Genomic DNA, 23,325 nt, shown 5'->3' on the forward strand with positions numbered 1-23,325 from the left:
CAATGGCGAATTTCGGTATCTCCTAACAGCATCGAAACGATCCTGGTGCGTTCGACGGCCGAGGATGAAGGAAACACAGGATAGGCGCGAGTGGGGAAAAAATGGAGTCGTCTACTTATACGCATGGTTTAGCATGCATTAGCCTATGCAGGTCGTCGATCATCGTTAATACGCTCAGATGCCGTATACGTGGGAGGTATTCGATTACGGGACGTAATCCAAACCCGTATAACTGGCCGGTCGTCGTTAATACTCGGGGACAAAACTGGTCCCGCAGAATCTGCGCGGGTTTTTTCCGTCGTCCCGTTTTTTGTCTACACTTCTGCACCGCACGGTATTCGCGAACAGGCGAATCGAACCGTTCCTGCCCGCAAGAACGGTTGGAAATACTTTTTGGCGTGTGTTCGAAGTTTCGAGGAGGATCGGCCGGCGAATCGGTGGGAATTCAATTACTTAGTTGCTCAACTCTCGTATTCCGCCGACGGCGGTTTTTTCGACTCAAGTTTAATGTTATGCGGCGCGGAGTTTGGTCAAACGAAAATTTGTTTACTCGGACGTCGAGAGGCGGCCCTTCAGGGCTGCGAAAACTTGGTCAGGTCGAACACCTTTGACGGAGATAAGAGATGCAGGTATATTTGAAAAGTTCGAACCGATGACGCACGAAGAGTGATTTCGACCTCAACTTGGCCTTTCGAAACGGGTGTTCCCGAACCTGTTCGAAAATATTCCGATTCCAACCGAGATCGGCTTCACTCGAATATTTCGTAAGCCTCGTTTCTGGGAATTTAATACCTGCATCACTCACGCGCGATGCCAACTCTCGAATCTGTGCGTCTATCAATCGGGATTCGAAGTCGGTTTTATGCTCGGCTTACGTCCGTGGCTACTCGACCACGCCGATCGTTCCCTCTTGCCCTATCTCAGTTTATTCTAATCTCTCCCGCCTTAAACTCCCCAGATTAGGTATTACGGTTTAATCCAAACCTAAATGCCGGCTTAAATCGCGGCTGAAACAGTGGCTAATATCACTGAAATCGTCGCTGTATGATTATGCTCTGTGCTCCGCGCGCCTAAGGTTAATCGGTATATCGGGGAAAATATAAAGCGCTTGATTTATCACGGAAACAGTCATGATGTGACTCGACCTGACACGTGTTCGCTATGGGATATGTATGGGAAATTTAGGACCCTAAATTTAAACACCTGTTGTTGTTGATCGTAGATTTGATTACCAGTGAGATATGTTTTTAAGAAATTAATCCGTTAGACGTGACTCGGCGAAAGTTGGCCGGGTCACCAGTAAAACTTTCTGGATCTATGTATAATCTCTCCGGTTTTTCCAACGTGCAACGATGCATTTAAAGCCAGAGTGCGATAAGCGTCGAATAATAAAAATTCCACCGCACATGAGTAAAGACAAATCGACGCTCCAAGGTCTCCATAAATTTCGTAAGATAAGCTATTTATGCAACGCATTTTTAGAATTTGAACGTACGAACAAACAGCGTCGTTTAAGCTGGAAAGTTGCGTCACGAAGAAACTTTGGAGAGACACAGAGAAAGAGAGAGAGAGAGAGAGAGAGAGAGAGAGAGAGAGAGAGAGACTGGAAGAGAATGGGACAAAGGGAAGCGGGTGACTTGAATCGTCCGAAAATCTAGACAATGAAAAAGGGCACCCTTTGACGCTCGTTCATGTAGCAGAGAGTCGAAAATCCAGGCTCCGATACCACACAAGTTGAACTCAAAAATCAGATACCTATTCCCTCCACGGTTATGATGGATGTGTCTAATCGCTCAAACAGGTGACTGCAGCCGCACTCGGTCCAAGTTGACCGAGTCGCGTGGAGCCCCTCCTTTTTTAACTCCTGAGGGTCGAAACGCGTGCACCACCACGCCTGTCCACCCTTCCGTATCGTCGACGAAGTTAACGGGCCGCGTCATTCCTTTGTTCCCTCTTTTCATTTGATCTCAAAACGAAAATGCAAATGAACGCAATTTTTTATCCTTTTGAAACAACGAGCCGCTGTGAATGAAAAAAAAAAAAAAAAAAAAAAAAACACTAGGGCGAAAAAGTTTCGGTTTGTTGAAGCCGATCGACAGTCTGGCCAGTGACTCGGAATTTGAATTTTATAACAACCACTCAGCGTGTATCAAACATCGACGGCGCCTTGCATTGGGAGTGATTTATGGACAAAAGGGGGTTACTGAAATTAGTCCCATAGATTTTTTACCCCGGGTTAAAGTGGGAACGGAATCAGTTCAAGTCCAAGAATTTTTTCTCCCCCGGTTTCTTATCAGATGACACAGTTCCCGCAGTCTGCAAGGGTCGCCCTTTCCCCGCCGGGTTAAGGAAGATGAAACGATTCGGGATCCCATCCATTATTTATATTATTCGAGAAAAATGGCGGTCTGGCGCAGGGGACGGTGGAAGCGACGACTGCGACCGGGGTGAATAATTTATTATATTCGAATTCGACGAGAAAGTTACGCAGGCGTATTTACCCCCACGGGTAATTGACCCGCTCTATTTACCCCCCCCCCCCCCCCCCCCCCTCAATTTCCATACGATCGAGGCAATTTCCAGAGTACAACTCGAGGGGAGAAATCGTAGGAGGAAAAATATCGAGTTTCAGAAACGGAATGAAAGATCTACGACACCCGTCAGTTCAAGGAAACGGTTCCAGCCGTGTCTCTTCCTACACCTCGCGCAACCCTTTCGGTGACAAATGCATGCAAAGATAACCCGGAACCCCAGTTTGGCCCCGACTCGTTATTAATGCCACCGCGTGTCCATTGTCAAACTCACTAGGTGTGCTCCGACGGCGTAGGACCAACTGGGCCAGACCCAGGGGCCCGGGCGAAGGGCCCCGCGGGGTCCCGTAGGGTGTCAACCGCCCGAAACCCGGAGCTTAGACAATGTACGGAATACGATAGTCGTTGTCCGTCCTTCTCCACCCTATTTCGCGTCTGTGAAGAAGTTATAAAACGCACTCGCTGAGGCTGGAATTGACAGAGTGAAACGGTCAATTGCGATTAATTGCGGTTAATTGACCGTACACGGTAGAAAACTCGTCGGGGATCCGAGAGGGAACGAGAAAAGGACAAAAGAAAAGTCGTTATTCGTTTTGACGAGAGAAGAACGGGACGAGCGATCAATGATGATCCTTACACGAGAACCTACTTCAATTTTAACTTGATACAACTTGTTTTGTTTTGTATTCATTTTTTGTATTCTCCGAAGATGTCGACTTGTACGACGAGGAGGAGTCGATAGGCTAACTGCCTGTGCCTACCTGAGTTATTTCCCTTGATACTAGAACAGGGTGACGTGGAAGGAGGTCGTTCGAGGGTGGCGGAAAAGGGATACGTTATGGTCGAATCGATGCGCGATGGCGTGGAGAATACATAGCTGAAATTACGCCTCGTCCCAACCCCACGGGTGCTATTGAACTGACATTAGTCGAGCGGTGCAATGATTGCCGGTGTGAGAGGAACTACATGATAGGTATAAATTATTCATTAACCCCTAAGAAATACAAGTTCGATTCTCAACCGCTGAATTAGTCCTTCAGGGCTGCCGCGCGTGGGCCGAGGAAAGGAAAGACGGAGAGAGAAAAAAGGAGAGAAGAGTCGATGGGTAGGCACGCGGTTGGCGTTTACCTTTTTTCAGTATCTGTTTGAAAAATGAAAAATTAAAGCAACGTGTGCTATGACGGTTGGAAAATATTGTGTGTAAAAAGTGCAAGAATAAGAATAAGAGAAGTAACGGATCCGGTCGGCTTCAGCCATACCGAGATATAAGGACACAGGACGAATATGTATGTCCATCGATTCCGTGGTTTAGAGAGGGTGCATGCATGCATGTAGAATGTGCATAATAACAACCCCCGTTGTTTTTAGCTCCTTGTTTTTCCGAGAGCAAGATTCTTCCCTACGCCAAAACTTACGACCCGGTAGGTCACGGATTAGCATAATTTATACCAGCTCGTGTGCGGTATGAACGCATGCCTATAATACATACGTAAAACATAGGTAATAAATAATTTCGCGAATACGTACGCTGCTGTACCTACACGCCGGGTGCGATGTAGCGGAGAAGGAGGGAATAGAGCGGTCCGTAGTCATCGGATGAATTATTCCCGAAGAAATATATCCTTAGCAAATACATATAGTACCTACCTACGAGTACCGCCTTTTGGTATTCAAGTTATACGGAAAGAGAGAGAGAGAGAGAGAGACTCCGGCACTAATTTATTACAAATATAATACCTGCGTAAAGGAAAGATGCAACCAATGATAAGCCGCGAGATTTTTGCATTATTATGTCATCCGTCATTGGACAGAGAAGTTCACTTGGAACTACCTCTGACCATCTTGCCATGTACCGCCGACTGATAATTCCGGCTACTTTACGATCCCATTATTCTAGCCGCGGTTGAGACAAACCGAGGAAACGAAACTCCAAGCGGCGGACTGGCCTGGTCCAGACACATAACTTCTTCGACCTGCAAGACTCCAACGCCCTGCGGGACCCGGGAGTCACCTGGGAGACCCACCGCTGACGGTGAATTCGAAATACCCTCTCGCATTGTTTGGTGCCGTCGAGTAAGGAGGATGGAGAGTCCGGGAACTAGGATAGATCGAAAAGCCTTGGATCACCGTCACCTGGCACAGAGTCCTGATCCGGATCGCTTCGACAATGCCAGATTGGAGAAGCATCGAGAGGAGTTTCTGGAATTGTTTAACACCGTTTCAAACCGTCGTTGGGAAGACGACTGACTATCGGTCCGAAGATAAAGGAGGGACCTACTCGAGAGGTGCGTGCTGGTGGCTACGTAGCGTTGCTCTGGAATAAATTCTCGGCAATAAATCCGATTTGCATGCTGCAGCCATTTACAGCACACAAGGTGAGGAGGAATCGACGAAGCTAAAGAGGATCGTGACTTATTGGTCGGAGCACGTATAGCCTCGCGGTGTGTAGCCGAGATAGATGGTAGGAAGTGGCATAAATCGTTGGATTTTCCCGTGACAGGGTAGAGAAACGGTCGTTTAATTACCCGCTTCGGGGTTTACAGCGTAAGGACGTTAATCGTCGCGGCGACGATTCCTTCGCACGAAGGCCGACCATCCTGGCTTTTCCTCATCTCTCTCGGAAACTGAAATCTCCGGAGCAGTTCCAGCATCGACGTTACCACGAGAACTCGTCTTCTACCGGCGCTTATCTATCGCCCCGCCATACCGAGCGTATGGAAATTTATTCCGTCGAGGTGTGGTGCGGCTTGTACTCGCCCGCGCCTCTTCAACGACTGTCCATAACGCGGTGAGCTGAGAAGAATGCAAGAGGTGCCCGTTTCTGGCGTCAAAGATTGTTGCGCCGACTTTAGTTACTCTCTCAAGGCAGGTATCGTCCCACGTCGATATCTCCGATTCGATGTCTTTTGTAGTATGTTCTAGTAGACTAAAAACTATGCGATACGTACTTTTTTTTTCATCTGCCATTAAACGCTTTAAAGTGGTGAAACCACCCTCCAAAGTAAGACATGTCAAGCGGTGATAGAACCATTTTTTTTTTTCAACTGAGAAAATTACATGTTTCATTTCTCATTACGAGAAAACGTTTCCAATTGGATGAACTACCCTTGACGTGCCTTACTCTACGGACACTTGGCCAGAGTAGAAGGCCGTTCGTAGCTGATTCTCGTGTGTATTTCATTTCATTTCATTTCATTTCACTTCGTCTCAGGGTTGGGTCGGGTCTCTACTCCTCGTGTTCGTGGATGGATATTCTCGAGTCGTGGGTGGCTCGAGGCTGCAAGACCAGGGTTGACAGAGCCGCTGGATGTGCATGGAATTGTGTTCATCGGGGATGACGAGGTATTGTTTGTCGCGAGAGGTGCGGAGGTGTAACGACGATGGGAGTCGGAGGGAGGCGTTCGTCGGCCGGACAATGGGTGACCGGCAAGTTTTGTCTAATTAAAAGAACGATTAGAGCTCCATTGTTGGATAACCGTTTCAATCCTTTCACCAGGTGACCACCACCCGTGCCCTCTTCTTCCTTCCTATGCGGTCTTTTTTCTTCTTGGCAGCTTTTTCTTCTGCTTTTTGACAGTTAGATTCTCATTATTTACCACGAATAGCCAGTTATTGTATAACCAGCCGGAAGAACATCTTCTAGAAGTTTAGACGGTGCTTCGTAGAATATGTGGGACAGAAAAAATGAAAGAAACAGTAACGTAAACATCACAAGCGATATGCTGAAATTGACGAGTGGGACTGAATTTCATTGCGCAGGTCAGTTGCTTACAAGTTCTACTAGAGGCGAGTTACTCGCCTGGAGGCAAATATTATTATGCACGGATGAATCGGTTAAGAGTCAATTTTTTTTTTCTGTTGTTTAAATATTCCGCTTCTATTTTGAGTATTGTTTCCAGTTTTTATATGTAAGAAAGATTTGAGTCCCGCCGACAGCGGTAAACCGGTCATTTATATCCTCCTCTTTTTGGTCCTTTCATTTCCAGAGTACGCCGAGCACGTGCGGCGTGAAGTCACGCATTAGACATGTTTAAATACTCTTTGCTTAAATATGTGCCGACATAAGTACGTGGTTCGAATGGACTTTACGGTATGTAAAAGTTTGTAAAACATCAGTACCTACCTACTAACGATAAAGTAATAAGACTCCGTCGACATCTCGGAACGATCTCACGAGCGAATCGAGCCAACTAAGCGAATACATCTGTTTGAGTTTAAGAGAAAAACATATAATACGAAAGAGACGAAAAGGACGAGCACGTCTTTCGAATCTTCGCTGGTAGCCGCAATATAAAGAATTCCAATATCACCTCGCGCAGGCTAATTATTTTAATTGCACTCCTTCCACGCCGGTGTTCGAAGGGGAGGACAAACATCGCTGCGGATCGATACCATCTCTCTATCCCAGTCCTGCAGGCCTCCAAAGAGACCAATTTATCCCCGTAGTAGCATAAAGTCCGAGCAATCCCACCTTTGCATCACGCTTTTGCCATTCCGTGTGTCTAGTCACACCCACCCAGCAGCTATCGCCGGCTGAATCTGGCTCATTATCACCGAGTCCTTTTAATTAGTGACAAATCTGTCCTTCTAGCGCAAACGCGGAGGCGGACTCGGCGACGAGCTCCCACCTCGATCGTCCTGACAAAGACAAGCATGCTCCTTCCTCCTTGACCGATCCGTCCGATAATTGATAGTGTTTTTCTTTTTTCTTACTTTTTTTTTTTATTTACCTTTTAGCTTTCTCTCGCTCTGCAGGCGTTCCGTGAACGCGTTGAAAACGAAAGTACTCTGGACACTCTCGATTATGATATCCTTGAGAAAACTTGTCAACGTTAAAAACGTTCTCTCTGAACTTAACTAAAAATAAAAAAATATATATATATACTGCTTACAGATTAATAAAACTTGTTTTTGAACGTGGGTAATAGCCCGTGATTTTGACAAATCATTTCCCATCTCTAAAGAATAACATCAATCCTTTCTCCGATTCCGAAAGAGGGTTGTAGAAAGAAGGCGACAGGATTAACGAGTGGCGGACACGCGCTGGTTTTGCCTGTACGCAGAAGGCATGAAACGGCTCATTGTCAGGGAACGCATATATACTCGTTTACAGAGTATACATGATACAAGACCACGTTAGATGGTTGCAGTGATTGAGCACATTCATAGACTGGCCTGGAGGGACACGGGCATTGATTTATCGGTATTAAATGCTGCAGCCAACATTTCGTCAAGCTGTAATATAACTAACAACTGCACGATGCCATGCTGCAGCAATCGTTGCAGAGATACTTTGCTTGCAAACTCTCTCTCTCTCTCTCTCTCTCTCTCTCTGTCTCTCTATGTTTTCTACGCAGCCAAAACGTCCCGGGAACGATACCCGTCGCGTCTATTTATCGGGTCGTTAAATTTCACCGCATAAATGTTAGACACATATATAGATATATATATATATTGAGATTTTTTCTTCCACCACGTACATATATATGTATATATATATATATATATATACGTGGTGGAAGAAAAAAATCTCGACCGACCGATAGCGATAGCCGCTGCCTCGGAGTTCAGACAGGCTAAACGGTGTCTATATTAACAATGCGAGGAGATCTGAGCGGGCGAAGTGTACGAAGAGCGTGTGCATGCGAAAAATAAAAATACAAAAAAGCTCTCTGAATTATCGGAAGACCCGGAGTCCCGGCCCCCGTCCTCCTCGCTCTGCCTGCCCCTCCGATCGCAGGCACTAAACCTGTAATAAATTCAGCGAGAGTCGAGTCCCGATCGCGACGAGGCTGAGAGGCGTACGTGCGATTCGCCGCGGCGAGCATGGCCGCTGGAGGAATGAATTGGAGCACCACGTGGCCAAGCCGCAAACCGCGAAAATTGCGCACGAGACCGAGCCGGGCTTTCTCGTTGTATTCGCGACAGTCTCGTACTTGCCAAACGCGGTGCCCAACGCTCCAAGAATCTTGGCTCATCGTCAACGAAGGACTGTCAGCTCCCATATATCGTTGGCCGAGACTCCTACGCTCGCTGTCCATCGTAAATCCGTGTCCTGACCTGAAGGTTTCATCGCAGCAAGTGCCACGCGTGACGACAGGTGGCGAATACTTCTTGCAGCCGAAGCGAGGTTGATCGCTATTATACCGAAATAATACATTATATGCCTCTCGGTATCTGCTCCGTAACAATTTCGATCTGCACCGCTGGATCGGAGATCCAAGGAATCGACGTTTCTTTCTATCGGAGGTATTGAACATTGTGGGTGGTCATCCGAGTAGGACCATTTCCCTTCTCCTTTTTTGTTTACTACACCAAAGAAGCTTCTTGTGCCGACTTTGCTTTCTAATGTTTTCAGGGCAAAGCAACCTTACAAGTACTATTGTTTATTAACTGTTGGAACGGCTTGTTTGAGCGGTGGGAAATTTATCATTCGCATAATAATAATCGTTAGACGCAATTGGTGTAGTTAAATTATAACCACAACAAAAAGTAACAAAAGTGACTTTACTTGGATTGCTAATAAAAAAGAAAAAAAAACTGAATATACCCTACTATACAAATTTGACGTTGTCATGAAAATAAGAAGATGAAAATAACGAAGTATAAACTCAAATGGTATGGTATGGTTAATTATATCACCTCCTGAAGTCGTTGATTTTATTTTTTTCACATTCATTATTCCAAAATTGTATTATACCGTTACGACCAAAATAGTATTACAAATACTTGAAAGAAAAAAATTAAAAAAAACAGAGTACCTCCACTCCGCTGTGCCCCATAACATGAGCTGTACTTTTATTCGTCGATATTAAACAAACAGTACAAGCCGTACGAATAGATGACACAGTTGTTCTCTGTTGAGAAAAAAAAAAAACAAAGAAATCGAAAGAAACAATTGCACAAGCCCCATGACTAAATAATAAAAATTTCTTCTTAACGAACTGCAACCTGCAGATTTTCAATCAGCGGTAAAACAATAACCAATGCGCAAAGAACTCTGCAGTAACGATAAAATTCTGCTGTTAATTAAAATTATAACTAACTTCTGCGTGATAACTGCCGATGGAAGATTGCCGAACGATATTCTCTGCAGTGAAGCACAAACAGGTCTGAAATACGGGACAACGGATATCTTACGCCGACAATAACAGTTAATTAGTGTAGTACAATTGGCGGTAAAATCTACCGAACAAAACGACGAGAGTCAAGACTCTAAAAGCGAGTGAGCCGAGCGTGCAAGTAAGTTTTATATACATATTATATACGTGTATGATGATAAATTAAAATTTCAATTTAGAATTTTATAGAACATTATATAGGCATGGAAAAAAAAAAGAAATAGAAAATAAAAGAGAGCAGCAACGCGCGGCGCTACCACGTAAGGTGTACAATACGTAGCAGCAACAAAGCCAACATCCTTATCTGAGACTAGATACATTTTTTCGTCGCCTCAAGCACTTGTCTCGAACGGCGACAAGCATGCAACACCTTGCGTCGTATGTGCCTAGTTACTCCGTAGGCCTGTACCTGATCCACCGTTAAAAAAGAATCTCTGAGAAATACTCCAAGGATAGCAAATGCCAACACGGCCAAATGTCCAGCCAAATTGTAATAATTTAAGCTAACCACGTGCCCCGTTAACAAGCGTGAAACGCAGTCCGGCCGACCGACGCACGATACTCGTGAAATGCCCATGCGTGGAGGATCATTGGTGAGTATACCGCATGATCGTCGGACTGCCGCGTACTTGACGGATGATAAAACAAGGATCGTTGGGCGGTTTATGATCGAGGGATGTACGAGTGAATGTGAGAATAAACGACGCGTCGTAAAAGTCGAATCCAGGCGTTGGTGCATGTTCGAAAATTTGAAATCGGTCTTCACAATCTAAGGTGGTGTAACGGAAAGATAGAGAGGGAGAGAGGGAAGAAGGGGGAAACAAACTGGGTGAGCACCCTAAGTGGCACCGTTTAACAAAACTCGCGGATTAAGTAGTTGAGGCGATAATTTGGAGGTTCTCCGACCGAGAAGACTGACTACTCCTCTCGAACTCTCGTCTTCGTGAACCGTGAACCAAGCAGGTGACGATCGGGCAGAACAGTCGTTGGTATGTATCGAAGAGAGGAGCTCGATGACTAGCGGGTGGCATTAGGTCACCGAAGATCTCGGTAGAAAGAAGATATCATAGAAATTCCAGTGGCCAGAAGGGTGGTGCTACATGAGAAAGGAGCCCGTCGACGATGCCGCGTGAAAAGAAGAAAATGAGTAAAAATAATTATACGAGGTTCGTCGAGACTCTCGACGTCTTGTGTAAGACACCGCGGTTTAACGGAATGATAGATGTTCGGATACGGGTAAAACTTGGAAAACAAATCTCTGCCGGTGGACGTAACACGATGAAAAATGATTGTATGAAAGTATATTTAGGCATGAAAAGAAGAATTCAAACCGAGCCGGGTTTGGATTCTAATCCCGTGTACGAGATAGGCTGTATCGAAACACGAGGAGGAAAAGGCGATACACTTAAACCAACGTCGAATCCTGTTTCCACTCAATTACAGTAACTTTATCCGTCCAGATCGATAGATAATCACCGATACAGCCGAAGCGTCGTCGTGACAGCCTGCAGCGCGGAAAAGAACCCGAAGATCGATTCCATGTTTTCTTCTTGCCGATCATTGAAGCAGAGATTAGTAGCCAGTATGAATTACGACGAGGCCGAAATGTACCCCGATTGATGATATCTTTGCTTAACGATACCGTGTAAGTGTCGATGAAACAGGGATCCGAGCCATTGAAGGCACATTGTCGCGCAGCCCAATATCCATGAAGCTGAAACTATCAGCCAGAGTTGGCAGCCAAATGTGTTCAATTTTTTGAAAATAGAAAAATGGTGTTCAGTTTTATCCTCACAATTCTATAAAAGTATCGGAGGTTCAAGATATTTCACTAAATTTACATTCTCGGACTTCACTGCCGTAAATTCGAATGGACATTAGAACGTTTGGGTGCTAATTCTTGCTGTTAGCTTCAGTCTGGTCCAACGTCCATCGTCAAGCATTAGCCGGATTTTCATCGACAACGGAACTGACGAACCATTGAAAAGCCATTAAACAAAGAGTGGCACTACACAACAAACTAGCGCTAACTGCTGGTTCATAGTCGGCGGCGCAGAGTTGAGTAAAGTACCGAAACTCTCCGACACCTGTGGCGACTTTCAGGGCACCGCCCGATCACCCGGGCCGAAGCCGAGAAGCGTGAGTAAATAAGTGTGTGCAGTTGGCGTTCGACGCGTAAGTGGGTCACTCACCTCCGATCGCGTGTGCTGCACCACAGATGCGCACACCTACCAGTCCTAGCCGTGACGCAAACTTAGCACCGTCGCGTCGGGACTGCCGCTTATCGGTAACCACCAGGCACAAGGTCGGCTGAGTGTATATGAGAGGTTTTCCTCACGGACGATAGTGCTCGTCTAACATCGGAAGCCGAACACTAACAACACCGATACGTCGATGCGCGGCGGGTCACGCACATTTCATTGGTGCTTACACCACTACATCGGACGGTGTGCTTGAGCATCGACGATGGAGTTTGGAGGCTCTGCTCCTGCACTTTCGGACGAAAGGTACGAGTGCAGGTGACGATGACGACGATGACGACGATGATGACGATAATTGCGCAGTATGCACTCGAGCTCTTCTTCATCGCCACACCTCGGTCCGATAAATGGCGAACATGTGAAATTACTTCCGCGTGCAATGTTTGCCCATTAGTGTACCAACGGTGTAATTACTATTATACGGCGCGATTGGAAGATTGGCCCGCTTCCTCATCGTTCATGTACACCGCCGTTTGCAATTAAGCGATATTAAGTCCGCGCGGTGCTCGATTCTTGGCCAGTATCTCGCCGATGATCGAGGCTCGTGTGAGACACTCACCTTTGCAGGTTGGTGGGATCCTCGATGTGCGTTAGGTGTAATGAATTGGTCAAACGCACAGCGCATGTAAAAGCTTCGTGCGAGCTAACGTCGAGCAGACGATTGTAAATCGCGTTTTGACTCGCTACACGGTGGCGAGATAATTTTCACCCTTGATTCGATAAACTCCTGATTATGCAACGAACGTAGCATGAAAATACGCTTTCTCACACTCTCTCTCTCTCTCGGAAGAGAGAGAATATCGCATGTCCTCAACGGTTACAGCGTGTTATAAGCCTCGTTAATATTCAGCTTCTGTACACAAGACAAGTTGGCTTGTGGTTACGGCCTTAGTCCCGCGACTCCAGTTACTTCATATCCCTAAGGAATGCGCTGGAATTATTAAAGGCCGGGGCTGCCACTGGTTAATTATTTCGTTATTTTAATTAACATTCAGTTTTGAAGAACCGAGAGAGAACTCCGTAGCTCCGAACGCTATGATCGTTTATCATGCACGCGTTTTCGTTGGCAGAATACATAAACAATACCGCAAAATCGTTCGCTGGTTTACTCAATTATGTAAACTTATGTCACCAGGTGAATAAATTTCTTTTTTATCGTCTCACGATGACGATGTCGAATCGCCGTGTAATCATCATGAAATGTTGATATTGATCATTAGCTTTCTCGCCGAATCACGTAAGCTTCGGTATTTGCTATATCTAAGCCCGAATCAAGCACTCGATTATACTCAATTTCAGAATGAAATTGGTGATAAAGGAAAGCACTACGAAGAAGTGAGGCTGCCGTATGAAATACGGAGAGAAATAATAACACCGTAAACGAAGGAGGAAGACGCTGCAGTGAGCGCCCCTCCTTCTACTTAATCCCCTTGACGAATCAACGGCTCCATTAATATATCCGACATGTCCTAATATTTAGATCCTTTGCCCGTCGTCGGCTAAAGCTCAAACTCAAGCTCGAGCTCGAGCTCGCGTAAACAACACAGCGAGTCGAAGGGATCAGGGAATAACTAACTCAGCTCTTCTTTTTCGGTATTAGGGGTTCAGAGACTAGCTCAGTTTATCCGAGGGTGAGTAAGAACCGGGAGAACGTCTTTGAGAGCGAGAAGGACAGCTGGAGGCACGAGCCGCTACAGAGCAAAGTCGAGAGTAAGGATTACCACCAATCGACGATGCCCGTTTCAAACACGTCTTTAGTCGGATCGGAGCCTCCTAATCTCCGCAAGAATGCCCGGCTTGACTCGGCTTTGTACCGAGACTGATGATCATTTTCGCCATTCACATATACATCGTGGAAATAAATATGAAAAAGAACACTGGGAACTTGTCACCGACCATTTTTCTCGGGCTAATTCGTCGATTCGGAGACTTTCACGCGGTGATCTCTGTACAAACGGATGGCTGACTCCCATGCTTCCAGCACGCGGCAGCCTATGACAATTAGAAGCCTCAACAGCCGACACTAGCGCCGCGATATCCGAGGTTAAACTAACGGGTCACGTGGGTGACAGCCTATCAGAAACAGACTTAGTCACATGGTTCTGCTAATTTAACCAATGACATAAACGGTGAACCACGTGATTCGTTAGTTCCATTGAGGCTGTTGAAGCGCTGTGTCGATTTCGTCTGCTTCTAATCGACTCAGACCGAAGACTGTTGTCAGCCATCCAATTAGTACAGAGATCAGTGGTTTAACGTAGCTTAAATATCATCGGCCGGTTGTTGCTACCAGGAAGTGAGTGCCTATCATTGACTATAATACAGACTACGAGGCCGCGGGGGATCAGAAAGGTTGGCCGACTTGGTAAAGCAAAACGATCGACATGAGCCTCTCGGAGACAATCAAATGTACGACATGACCTTAGGCGATGCGGTAAGCCGGAGGCCCCTGAGTTGGAACAAACGGTAAAGACGTGGTGCCAGTCATGGGAACATGGCGAGTTGAAAATTTTAAAGACTGGTGAACACGCGGTCGAATTATACTGCAGACACCAAGAGGAACTGACTCGGTGAAAATGATAGCACGTGGTCATTACCGGGACTCAGGGTTCCCGGCGGCTGCCAGACAGCGGCGTAATATTTCTCTGCTCGTTTTCCACCATTCATTCGAAAAGCGTTCCACACCCTGACCTCAGCCCCATACTCCAATTGTGTCTCCGCATGAGAAAAGAACGAGTTCTCGTTGCTGCCGGTTCTTCGGCCCTAGTTTCGTTGTTGAAAATCGCGTCTTAAATCAAGTGGTAGAAATTAACGACGCACTGTCCAAACTGTGTATATATATATATAAATATATCGATCCTTGAGTAGCACTGAATGATTTTTATTGCTGATATATTGCCGGGGTTTATTGGAGTGTAATTCTTGAGCATAGATAATGGGGAGCACCAATCGCCGAGAGTTACGTGCAGGGTAAATACTCGGGATCCTCGTCTCGCAATCAGCGAACCACGCGTGCAGCGTACTGCGGTGATTTATCATCACAATCGCGCAACAGGTGTAACGCGTGAGAGTTGGTACCAACTCGCTAAACAAACAGTTTACTTAAGAGTAACTCGCTGTTTGCACCCTGAACAATGGATAACTCGCGGTAAATTTTACGCCGCATGTATTTCGCACGGTTATCCATAGACACAGTTGTATGGTAATACAAGACATTTTTCCGTGACAGGTTCATTGCGCACGCACGTAAAGCGAGCACGAATCTTCCAACTTGACGTTCCAACTCTCTTACACTGTTGAGCTTGTCGAATAGCCGTAAGTAAAAAGAAGCGCCTCGAGTTTTTTCTCGCTTCGTCCATCGAGAGGACAACAACGCTACAATCCGCGATAAGTTTTCAAGTACGTATAAGTCTCTACCCTCCGTACGCCAAGCCTGCGGTACACTTATTTAAGGCTCGAGAAGGATGCGTGGATTTCTACGTATATTCTCCCGTTGACACTCACTTAGCGACCAGATTCTAACGAGCAAATAGTCTCTCTCTCGTGTCCGAACCTTACAGAGATTTTCGCTCGAGCTGCTCTCGACTCACACCATGTACACCGTACAGCCAGCTCTATAGATATACCATGAAAAATCAAACTCTCCAAAAAGCTGATCGGACGAAATATAGCCGGTCAATCTCGCTTATCGCCTTCAGGTAAATCGTAACCCGTCAAATCAGGTGAAATATCTATAATTGAATTGAGGCCGGCTGGTTGCGCAATCAAAACTCTGCCCACTTATCAAAGCAGGGATTATTTTTGTGTACCGCGCATATTACGACAAACTCACCGAATAAACATCTTCGCAAGTCTATTTGGAATCACAAATTAGCTTGACCCATGGCGCGACGCAGGTTCCCTTGAAAAGCTGTTAGACCATTCTCTATGGAAATAGATAGTAATGATAAAGGAAGGCTCGGTAAGCAGTGGTCCAAGTTCTAGCTGCTGTGGTCCAGGAGTCGAAAGCGTCGGCAGAGACTGGAGATCGCTTTCCTAACGGTTCGTAGAGTCACGGGACGGAACGACGATTCCGGAGTTTTAAACTAGGCACGTAGGTCCGTCGGTTGGCCCGATAGGCAACGCGTGAGATTCGGTTCTATTATTTGTACGACAGATGTACGCCACGAGACGGAAATGAAGGGGGGTTAGGCGGGGTGTGTAAACAGAGGTGGAAGTGGGAAGGGGATAAAAGACACACGTTGCACTCTGGTTCAAATATTCGACCGATCATAATTACACGACACGGTGGCACTGTGTCCTACCTTTGAAATGTGAAACGTCTAATCCACAACAAGCTCCGCGTCCCGTCTCCGTGGATATAGTCGTTTTATCATCAATCCAACGAAACGCCCGTCATTTTCACTAAGGCAACCAGCCACGGGAGATAAGATGATTTATAACATAACACTCCACGCGGCACTTATCTATCTCGAACTTTAGGCACTTTGTATTTTTCTTTAAAAAACAAAAAAAAAAAAAAACAAAGTGGTGAAATTCTCAAACTCCACGACTCATCTTTTATCACTAGAGTTATATTGTATGCCTCCAATCGGACTCTTTCGAATTTTCGTCTATCCTGCACTCGCACTTTTCCGTTTTATACATCCCTCGACGGGCGTCGATGATGAACATTGCAGCTCACGCATAAACTATGTGTTACAAGAGAAGACCGGTACATAAACTGAACGTGGCTACATTTTACGTATAAATTATTTGTTTAAAAAAATTGTTTTTCTTCACACCGTCTGCTCTCGCCGTTAAACACCACAAATTATAATGGTAACGGTGATTTGTCACAGCGATCGTCCAAAGCGACTTAGTACACCGTACGGTCTACCTTTTCGATCGATGCGCGCGATGTCGTATCGGTTTCACGAAGAAATTGACCAACAGTCATCGTATTAAGAATCAGACAAAAAACAAGGTACACCCGGGTGATTGGTGAAATAACGGATAAACAGGTGTTTGACGAAAATTGAAATCGTACAAAGGTATGTACAGTCCGGCCTCGCGACTCTCTGAGAATCACCCTGAAAAGAAAATTCCTCGCTATCCGCGATTTCGCGGCGATTAGCGAGGGATACGCGTCGTCGTTGTCGGCAGGGGCGGACGAAAAAGAAAAAAAAAAGCGTCAACGAAGACCGGAGAACGAAGCAACGCGCGGCGGTTACGTTCAAGGTCTTATCAGCGCGAGTGAAGAACGGATACTGAAGTACCGAAGGCACGAGTCGACTGGATACCCGTACTCACCGTGACTCGCGTCACGGCTCGCGGAAAGAAAGAGCTCGGCAGTGGCAGCGAGTTAGTGAGCCGGGTGTACAGCGCTGCGCACTGCATCGGCTCCTCGGTCAATCGGCGTGCCACCAAAAAGCGAGTCATCGGAGCCGCCGAGGAGGTGAACGACAGGTGCCGTCGTCCATCGTGTCCTCCCCAGGTGAGGTACTCCGACGTACTGACACCGAGTCAAGTTCGGTTGGTACTGACCGCGTGGTGCGTTGCTCGCCCCGCATGGCACCGTTATGCTTTATTATCTGCGGACTCGGACCTGCGGCATGACGGCAGAAGGTGCGCCAGTTAAGGAGATCAGCTTTTTCTCTCAGATTTTCTGCTCTCAGAGAAAAATGGAAGTTATCGTAAGCACACCGAAAATCGAATGCTGAGTTCTCGCTGGATCTCTAGGTTTTTAAGTTCGGAGAATCACCGACAATCATTTTCAAACGGACGTTTGCGTGGGTTTACGTATGCACGTGTGTACGCGTGCGACTAATTTTTTTTGTCCGACGATATCTCGATAGCGAGTTATCAGATCTCAATGATTTTGGCCTTAATCGACGCGGATTTTACAAACTTAGAACTGATTAGATTTTCGATTCGATCGGTTCGCTGCTTTTGTAATTATTTAAATGACAAAATTACAAACAGTTAAATAAGATTTATGATATCTAGCGAATGGGTGAACGGATTTGAATGAAAATTGGTACCGTCAGGTTATTTGGGTCTCTAATCGCGTATCTAACGTTAGATTTGCAAAATTTAAAATTGACGTATTCGAAAAGCTAAAAAAAAAACAAACAACATTTGGATTTTGATGAAAATTGGTACTCGTTGGTTGCGGAATCCAAAATGGCGATCCAATATAGTGGGGATAAAAATCTAAAAATATCCCGACATTGGTAGAAGGAGCTTTTTTAGGTCACCGATAACGAATCCAAAGTCAGATTTCCAAAATTTGCAACGGTGGATCCATTATAGTGGTTGAATATAAAAAAAATCATCATGTTTCACGTAATTGGTATCCGAGGGTCTTAAAATCGTCAATTAAGAATCTGAATTTGTAGTTCGAAATACAAATTGAATATTCTTCTTTATTTTTCTCTATGAACTTGGAACCTGCAGTGTGAGAACGGTAATTTCTATGGCTGGCTCGTGGCCAGTCCGAATCATCTTTTTTCAAATTTTTAGCTGCTTCAGTCGGGCTCGAAGAGCGTTGGTTCCACCTTACGACATTATATTTATCGTATCAAACACGCAGCACCAACGATAAGTCACAACGAGTAGTCAAACAAGCATCGTATTATACATACATTGTATAATAATCGCACGTGGAAAATGTGTCACGTTGATAACCCTTTCTTTTAGGAGGGAGGGGTGGGACTATTGTCTCGTTCTTTTCGTTAACAGTTTTATTACTGCACGCTATATTTAGTATTAAACGGGGGGCCCTGCCATACCCTGCAAACACGTGACAAAAACGCGAGTTGATACGACGTTAAAATATTGCTATTATACACGTGTGCTTACGCGCAAACAAATCTCGTGTTGCATATTTATAAAACGAACAACGAACCTGGTGTACAAGTCTATACGGTTTACTGCCGAAAACTTATCTCGTCTTCACGTTTTCAAATATTTTATGTACATATATATTATTATATATTATTAAACCCAGTTTCACACGTAATATGTTTTTCAATTGTCAAATTTAGGTTTTTCCTGAAAATGCATACACGGAACTCGACGAAATTTTGGCGTTGAAACATAAATTTTCACACTGATGATATTTATACGGATTATTATACAATCTGCAGTGGCACTAGAGTCACGAATATATATACAGACTAATATCTATCTAATATATATATATACTATGTATAGATATGTACATGGGGCATTCCACGCCAACTCAGCTGACGATCGATCATGACATTTATTTTGTAAGTTCACCAAGGATTTTTCCTACCTCGGTACGACTCCTGAAAAGCTTCCGAAAAAAATTTCAAATCACATCAATCCATCGTCTTTAATCAATGATTTTTCAAACCGATCTCAAAAAGACTCAAATTGATTTTTGAAAAACAGAAACAACGAGGTCCGACTCTGAATCTCGCGTGAAAATGTTCCATCTCGGTGAGCGAGTGTTTTTTTTCTTGCATCGTAAAAATCAATTTCGGTCTTTTTGAGATGGGTTTAAAAAATCATAAGTTAAAGACGGGTGATTAATGCGATTTGAAATTCTTTCGGAATCTTTTCAGGAGTCGTACCGAGGTAGGAAAAATCCTTGATGAAATAAAAAAATTAATTTTACGGTCAACCGTTTACCTAATTGGCGTGGAATGTCCCGTATATACCGTACCTATAGACATGTATACACACATGTCCCGATGCACGCGGCTTTTCGTCAACGTGACTAGGGCATCAGGCTTCGAACCGAGCGAGATACCCAACCAATCTTATCTATTATCGAACGGTAAACTAAAGACGCGTTTCGGCGTTAACGCCAGAGCAATCATTGCGTAACATGCGCAATTATACATACTCGCATCAAAGAAAATGGAAGTACACGAGAAGGAGGTTCTTTCTCTCCAACTTTCCTCTTCCCCGTCGTGTTTTTTTTTTGTTTTTTTTTTTCACGACTTACGATAGAATTGAAAACGCATATATCTGTGAATCAGGTAATTAATTCCGACCGCAATTAGTCGGCCCTGTTAAAACGTCCTCGACGGTTTCCGTTCGGCAACAGCACTAATAATAATTAAAAGTAGTGCGCCTACCTCAGAGTGTGTCGCGGCAGTGCGACAGCACAGGTGGTCTGCAGGCTGCATGGCGGTAAGTCGTAACAAGTCGCATCGTGCAGGAGCAGAGCGATATAAGAAGCTGATAATAAAGAGACAGGCGCGTGTGTAGTCTAGTATAGCGTGATGTAGTATCTTCGCTGCAGGTTGGTCGCGTCGATTGTCGAGCCTCTGAATCGAGGTGCGGGAGGAGGTGGAGGTTGGAGGGCGGAGGGGAACGATCGGTTGACGCGCCTCACACTCGAGGCGTGGAACGATCGAGGTAACCGAACGGTTCGGTAACACCGGGAACTCGACACCGTGACGATCATCATCATCATCCTCCTCCTCCTCCTCCTCCTCCTCCTCCTCCTCCTCCTCCTCCTCCTCCTCCTCCTCCTCCTCCTCCTCCTCCTCCTCCTCCTCCTCCTCCTCCTCCTCCTCCTCCTCCTCCTCCTCCTCCTCCTCCTCCTCCTCCTCCTCCTCCTCCTCCTCCTCCTCCTCCTCCTCCTCCTCCTCCTCCTCCTCCTCCTCCTCCTCCTCCTCCCCCCTCCCCCCTCCCCCGCGCCCGCCCCCTCCTCGTCGCGACTCGGAAGTACCTGCAACACCGAACGGTTACAGTTAAAACGTGATGTCTGATGTAGGTACAGAACAAACACGGTGCACCGTTTCGAAGCCACGCACCGAGGCACCCGAGTGATACCCCGATGATGCCTGTCGGGTGATTTTGACAGTTGAATGGCCGCCGGTCGGCTCGACGATCAGAAGCGATTCGGTCACACGAATTAATGCACGCCCTCCCCCTCCCCCCCGATCTGTCCGTCTCCAACACCATTCGATATCATTATCGAACCTGGAAGACTCCGTCGTTTCACCTGGGAGGTCGCAGCACGTGCTCTTTCATCGAGGGAATTGAAGAGCACATTTTGTAAGGGGTTTGACCCAGTCGGGATTTTTCAAAAATCGATTCTTTATTTTTTTTTTTGTTTTTTGTTCAAATTTCATTTTCTCAACGCACGTACATTCAAGTATATGCACAGAAGATTTCACGTCGATCCGACAAATATTCTCCAAGTTGAGCGCAGATTTTTCAAAGACGCCGCGGAGCGTTTGAAACTTTGAACGCGCTTTTCTTGAAACTATGCTTTCATAGTCGATGAGCAGGATTTTTTGGAAACTGCTGAACCGAACATTCACAAATTTTTAGACAAGCTTTATGAATGTATTTTTCAATCCTTGATCGACGGGTTTTTCTCCTCGATAAATATTTTCCATTTTATAAACAAATTAAGGTGAAAATTTTTACGGAAAATGAATTTTTTTCTTTTTGAGAAACGGCCGTTTTTTACAAATTAATATTCTGCTTATTCTTTCAATTTAAGACCAGACAATACCTTAGGATAAATACATATTTTTTGTTTTTCCATTTTCGATTATCCAGTCCAGAGATATCTCGCTCACCGCGACACGCCTTTTTTTTAAAGGTGAAAGATTTACCCGAATATGTATATAAATTTTTATATTAATAAATTGAAACGACACGTGAGGTTTTTTAATAAAACATGCTTAGTAAAACGCAGAATTTACTGTAAAATCAGTGAAAACCATGACTGTGCGCATATAAAAACCTGCTACATTTGTATAGTACAAAATACTGCTGACATGGTCAAGTTTTGAGTATAACATCCTCTCTTTCTTTTCAACGTATTCAGTCACTGTTTATTACGTTGCACCGAAATTAGTTCGCAGGAATTCGAATCACGAGATTATGACGAGGTTTCGATACGCCGAAGGTGGAAATTAAACTCCAAGTTTTCGACTCGATGCAGCGAGAGACACGAACGTCTGCCGAATCACACACGCGGTGCACTTCGTAGGTGTGTAAAAGAGGGAAAGTGGAAAAAAATACTCGGAACATCCGCTACGCGCGGATGCAGAAGAGATGCGGACTGTTGTTGAATCGCCGAGCGCATACGTGTCGAGGATTAAATGCACAAAGCTTACGTACTTTTTAGTCTCTCATGCTGCAGCGATCTTGGTTAACATAATTTCACTCTAAGAATGACCATAATTAATCGATTTTCGATCAAATCGATTATTTTTTCCCGATCAAGCGAGTATAATAGATTATTTTCTCTCACGATCGGTTTTTGATTTTGACTTCCGTGAACGACGCAGTAAAATATCAATTTACGTGTTTAGAGTATCAATCGTCGTCGTCATTGTCTTGTTCACTAAGATACCTGGTTCATGTAGTAAGTGAAAGATGAACGAATATTTTTACCTGATATTGAAAAATATTTACCACGAAACTATGTATCATGAAAAAAAATTTTCCGCTATCAAGACCACGTACCGATATTTACGAAACTTCCTTTCTTTTTTATCTCTTCATATGCATAGTTTCATAAAAATACCAAATAATGGATTAATCGATTAATTTTTACCGATTCAATAGAGTCGTGTTCGATTATTTTCTACTTGAGCTCGCTTAATCGATGCATCGATTATTTTTCGCTTAACGGTCAATTCTCGTTCTTCTAATTCCAATATCACTGGAATCACAAGAATTACTCTCTTCGTTTCGATACAGAGAAACGATTCTCGAACTCTGATGGACGGGAAAATGTATATAAATTGAGTATCGAAGAGAGACAGAGCGAGAGAGAGAGATGGAGAAAGAGAAAGAATGTAAATAAAATAAGAAATGAGAATAAAGTAGAGTGATGGATATGGGGAACGGGAATCTCGACACAGATATAATAAGAGCTTACTTCAGAAAAGTACCTGTCACTCCGTAAATGACATATGACCGTAGGTGTATTATAGTTACGTATTACACGTATCATACGTATATATATATATATATATATATATATATATATATATATATATATGCGTATATGTATACACACATACACACGGACGCGTAATCTAAAAGCCTCGATGTTAAGAGATGTAACTTTTCAAGTGCTACTGCATACGACGCACTACACGAGGAGGCAGGGTATTGCTTTTGTATATTTTTATCAAAGAAGACGATCCCCCGTGTGGGGCGAATGAGAGTAGGAGGAAGGAACGTATAATATCATCTTGCGAGTCTGCTTACGCCGAGTGGTGAAAAAAAAGAAGAAGATGAAGAAGAAGAAGAAGAAGAAACGAAAATAAGAAGAATTCGACCGCGTCCGAGACACGCGCGTCTTCCTTCTCTGACCGACTTCGGCCTCTCGTCCGAAAGTGTTACAAAATATATGTGATATTTATTACACACGGGTTATGAAAAAATAAACTGGATGCATTCCGCTGCACGCCGTTGCTC

The 23,325-nt window shown here is 44.8% G+C and overlaps 1 protein-coding gene across 2 annotated transcripts in view; it reads right to left on the reverse strand.

Annotated features, from left to right (window-relative positions):
• LOC124309269 (uncharacterized) overlaps positions 1-17,064 on the reverse strand; it is a 58,561-nt gene extending 41,497 nt beyond the window's left edge. The window contains exons 1-2 of one of the 2 annotated variants that reach the window (XM_046772737.1): positions 16,793-17,064; positions 16,218-16,604 (exon numbers count right to left, since the gene is read on the reverse strand). The gene's annotated coding sequence lies outside the window, so the exon portion shown is untranslated. Of the gene's footprint in view, positions 1-16,217 lie in introns of both variants that reach the window. The other variant, XM_046772736.1, reaches the window with a different exon arrangement.
• Positions 17,065-23,325: the final 6,261 nt, after the last annotated feature.

The sequence above is a fragment of the Neodiprion virginianus genome, chromosome 7 (assembly GCF_021901495.1).
Source record: "Neodiprion virginianus isolate iyNeoVirg1 chromosome 7, iyNeoVirg1.1, whole genome shotgun sequence".
NCBI lineage: Eukaryota > Metazoa > Arthropoda > Insecta > Hymenoptera > Diprionidae > Neodiprion > Neodiprion virginianus.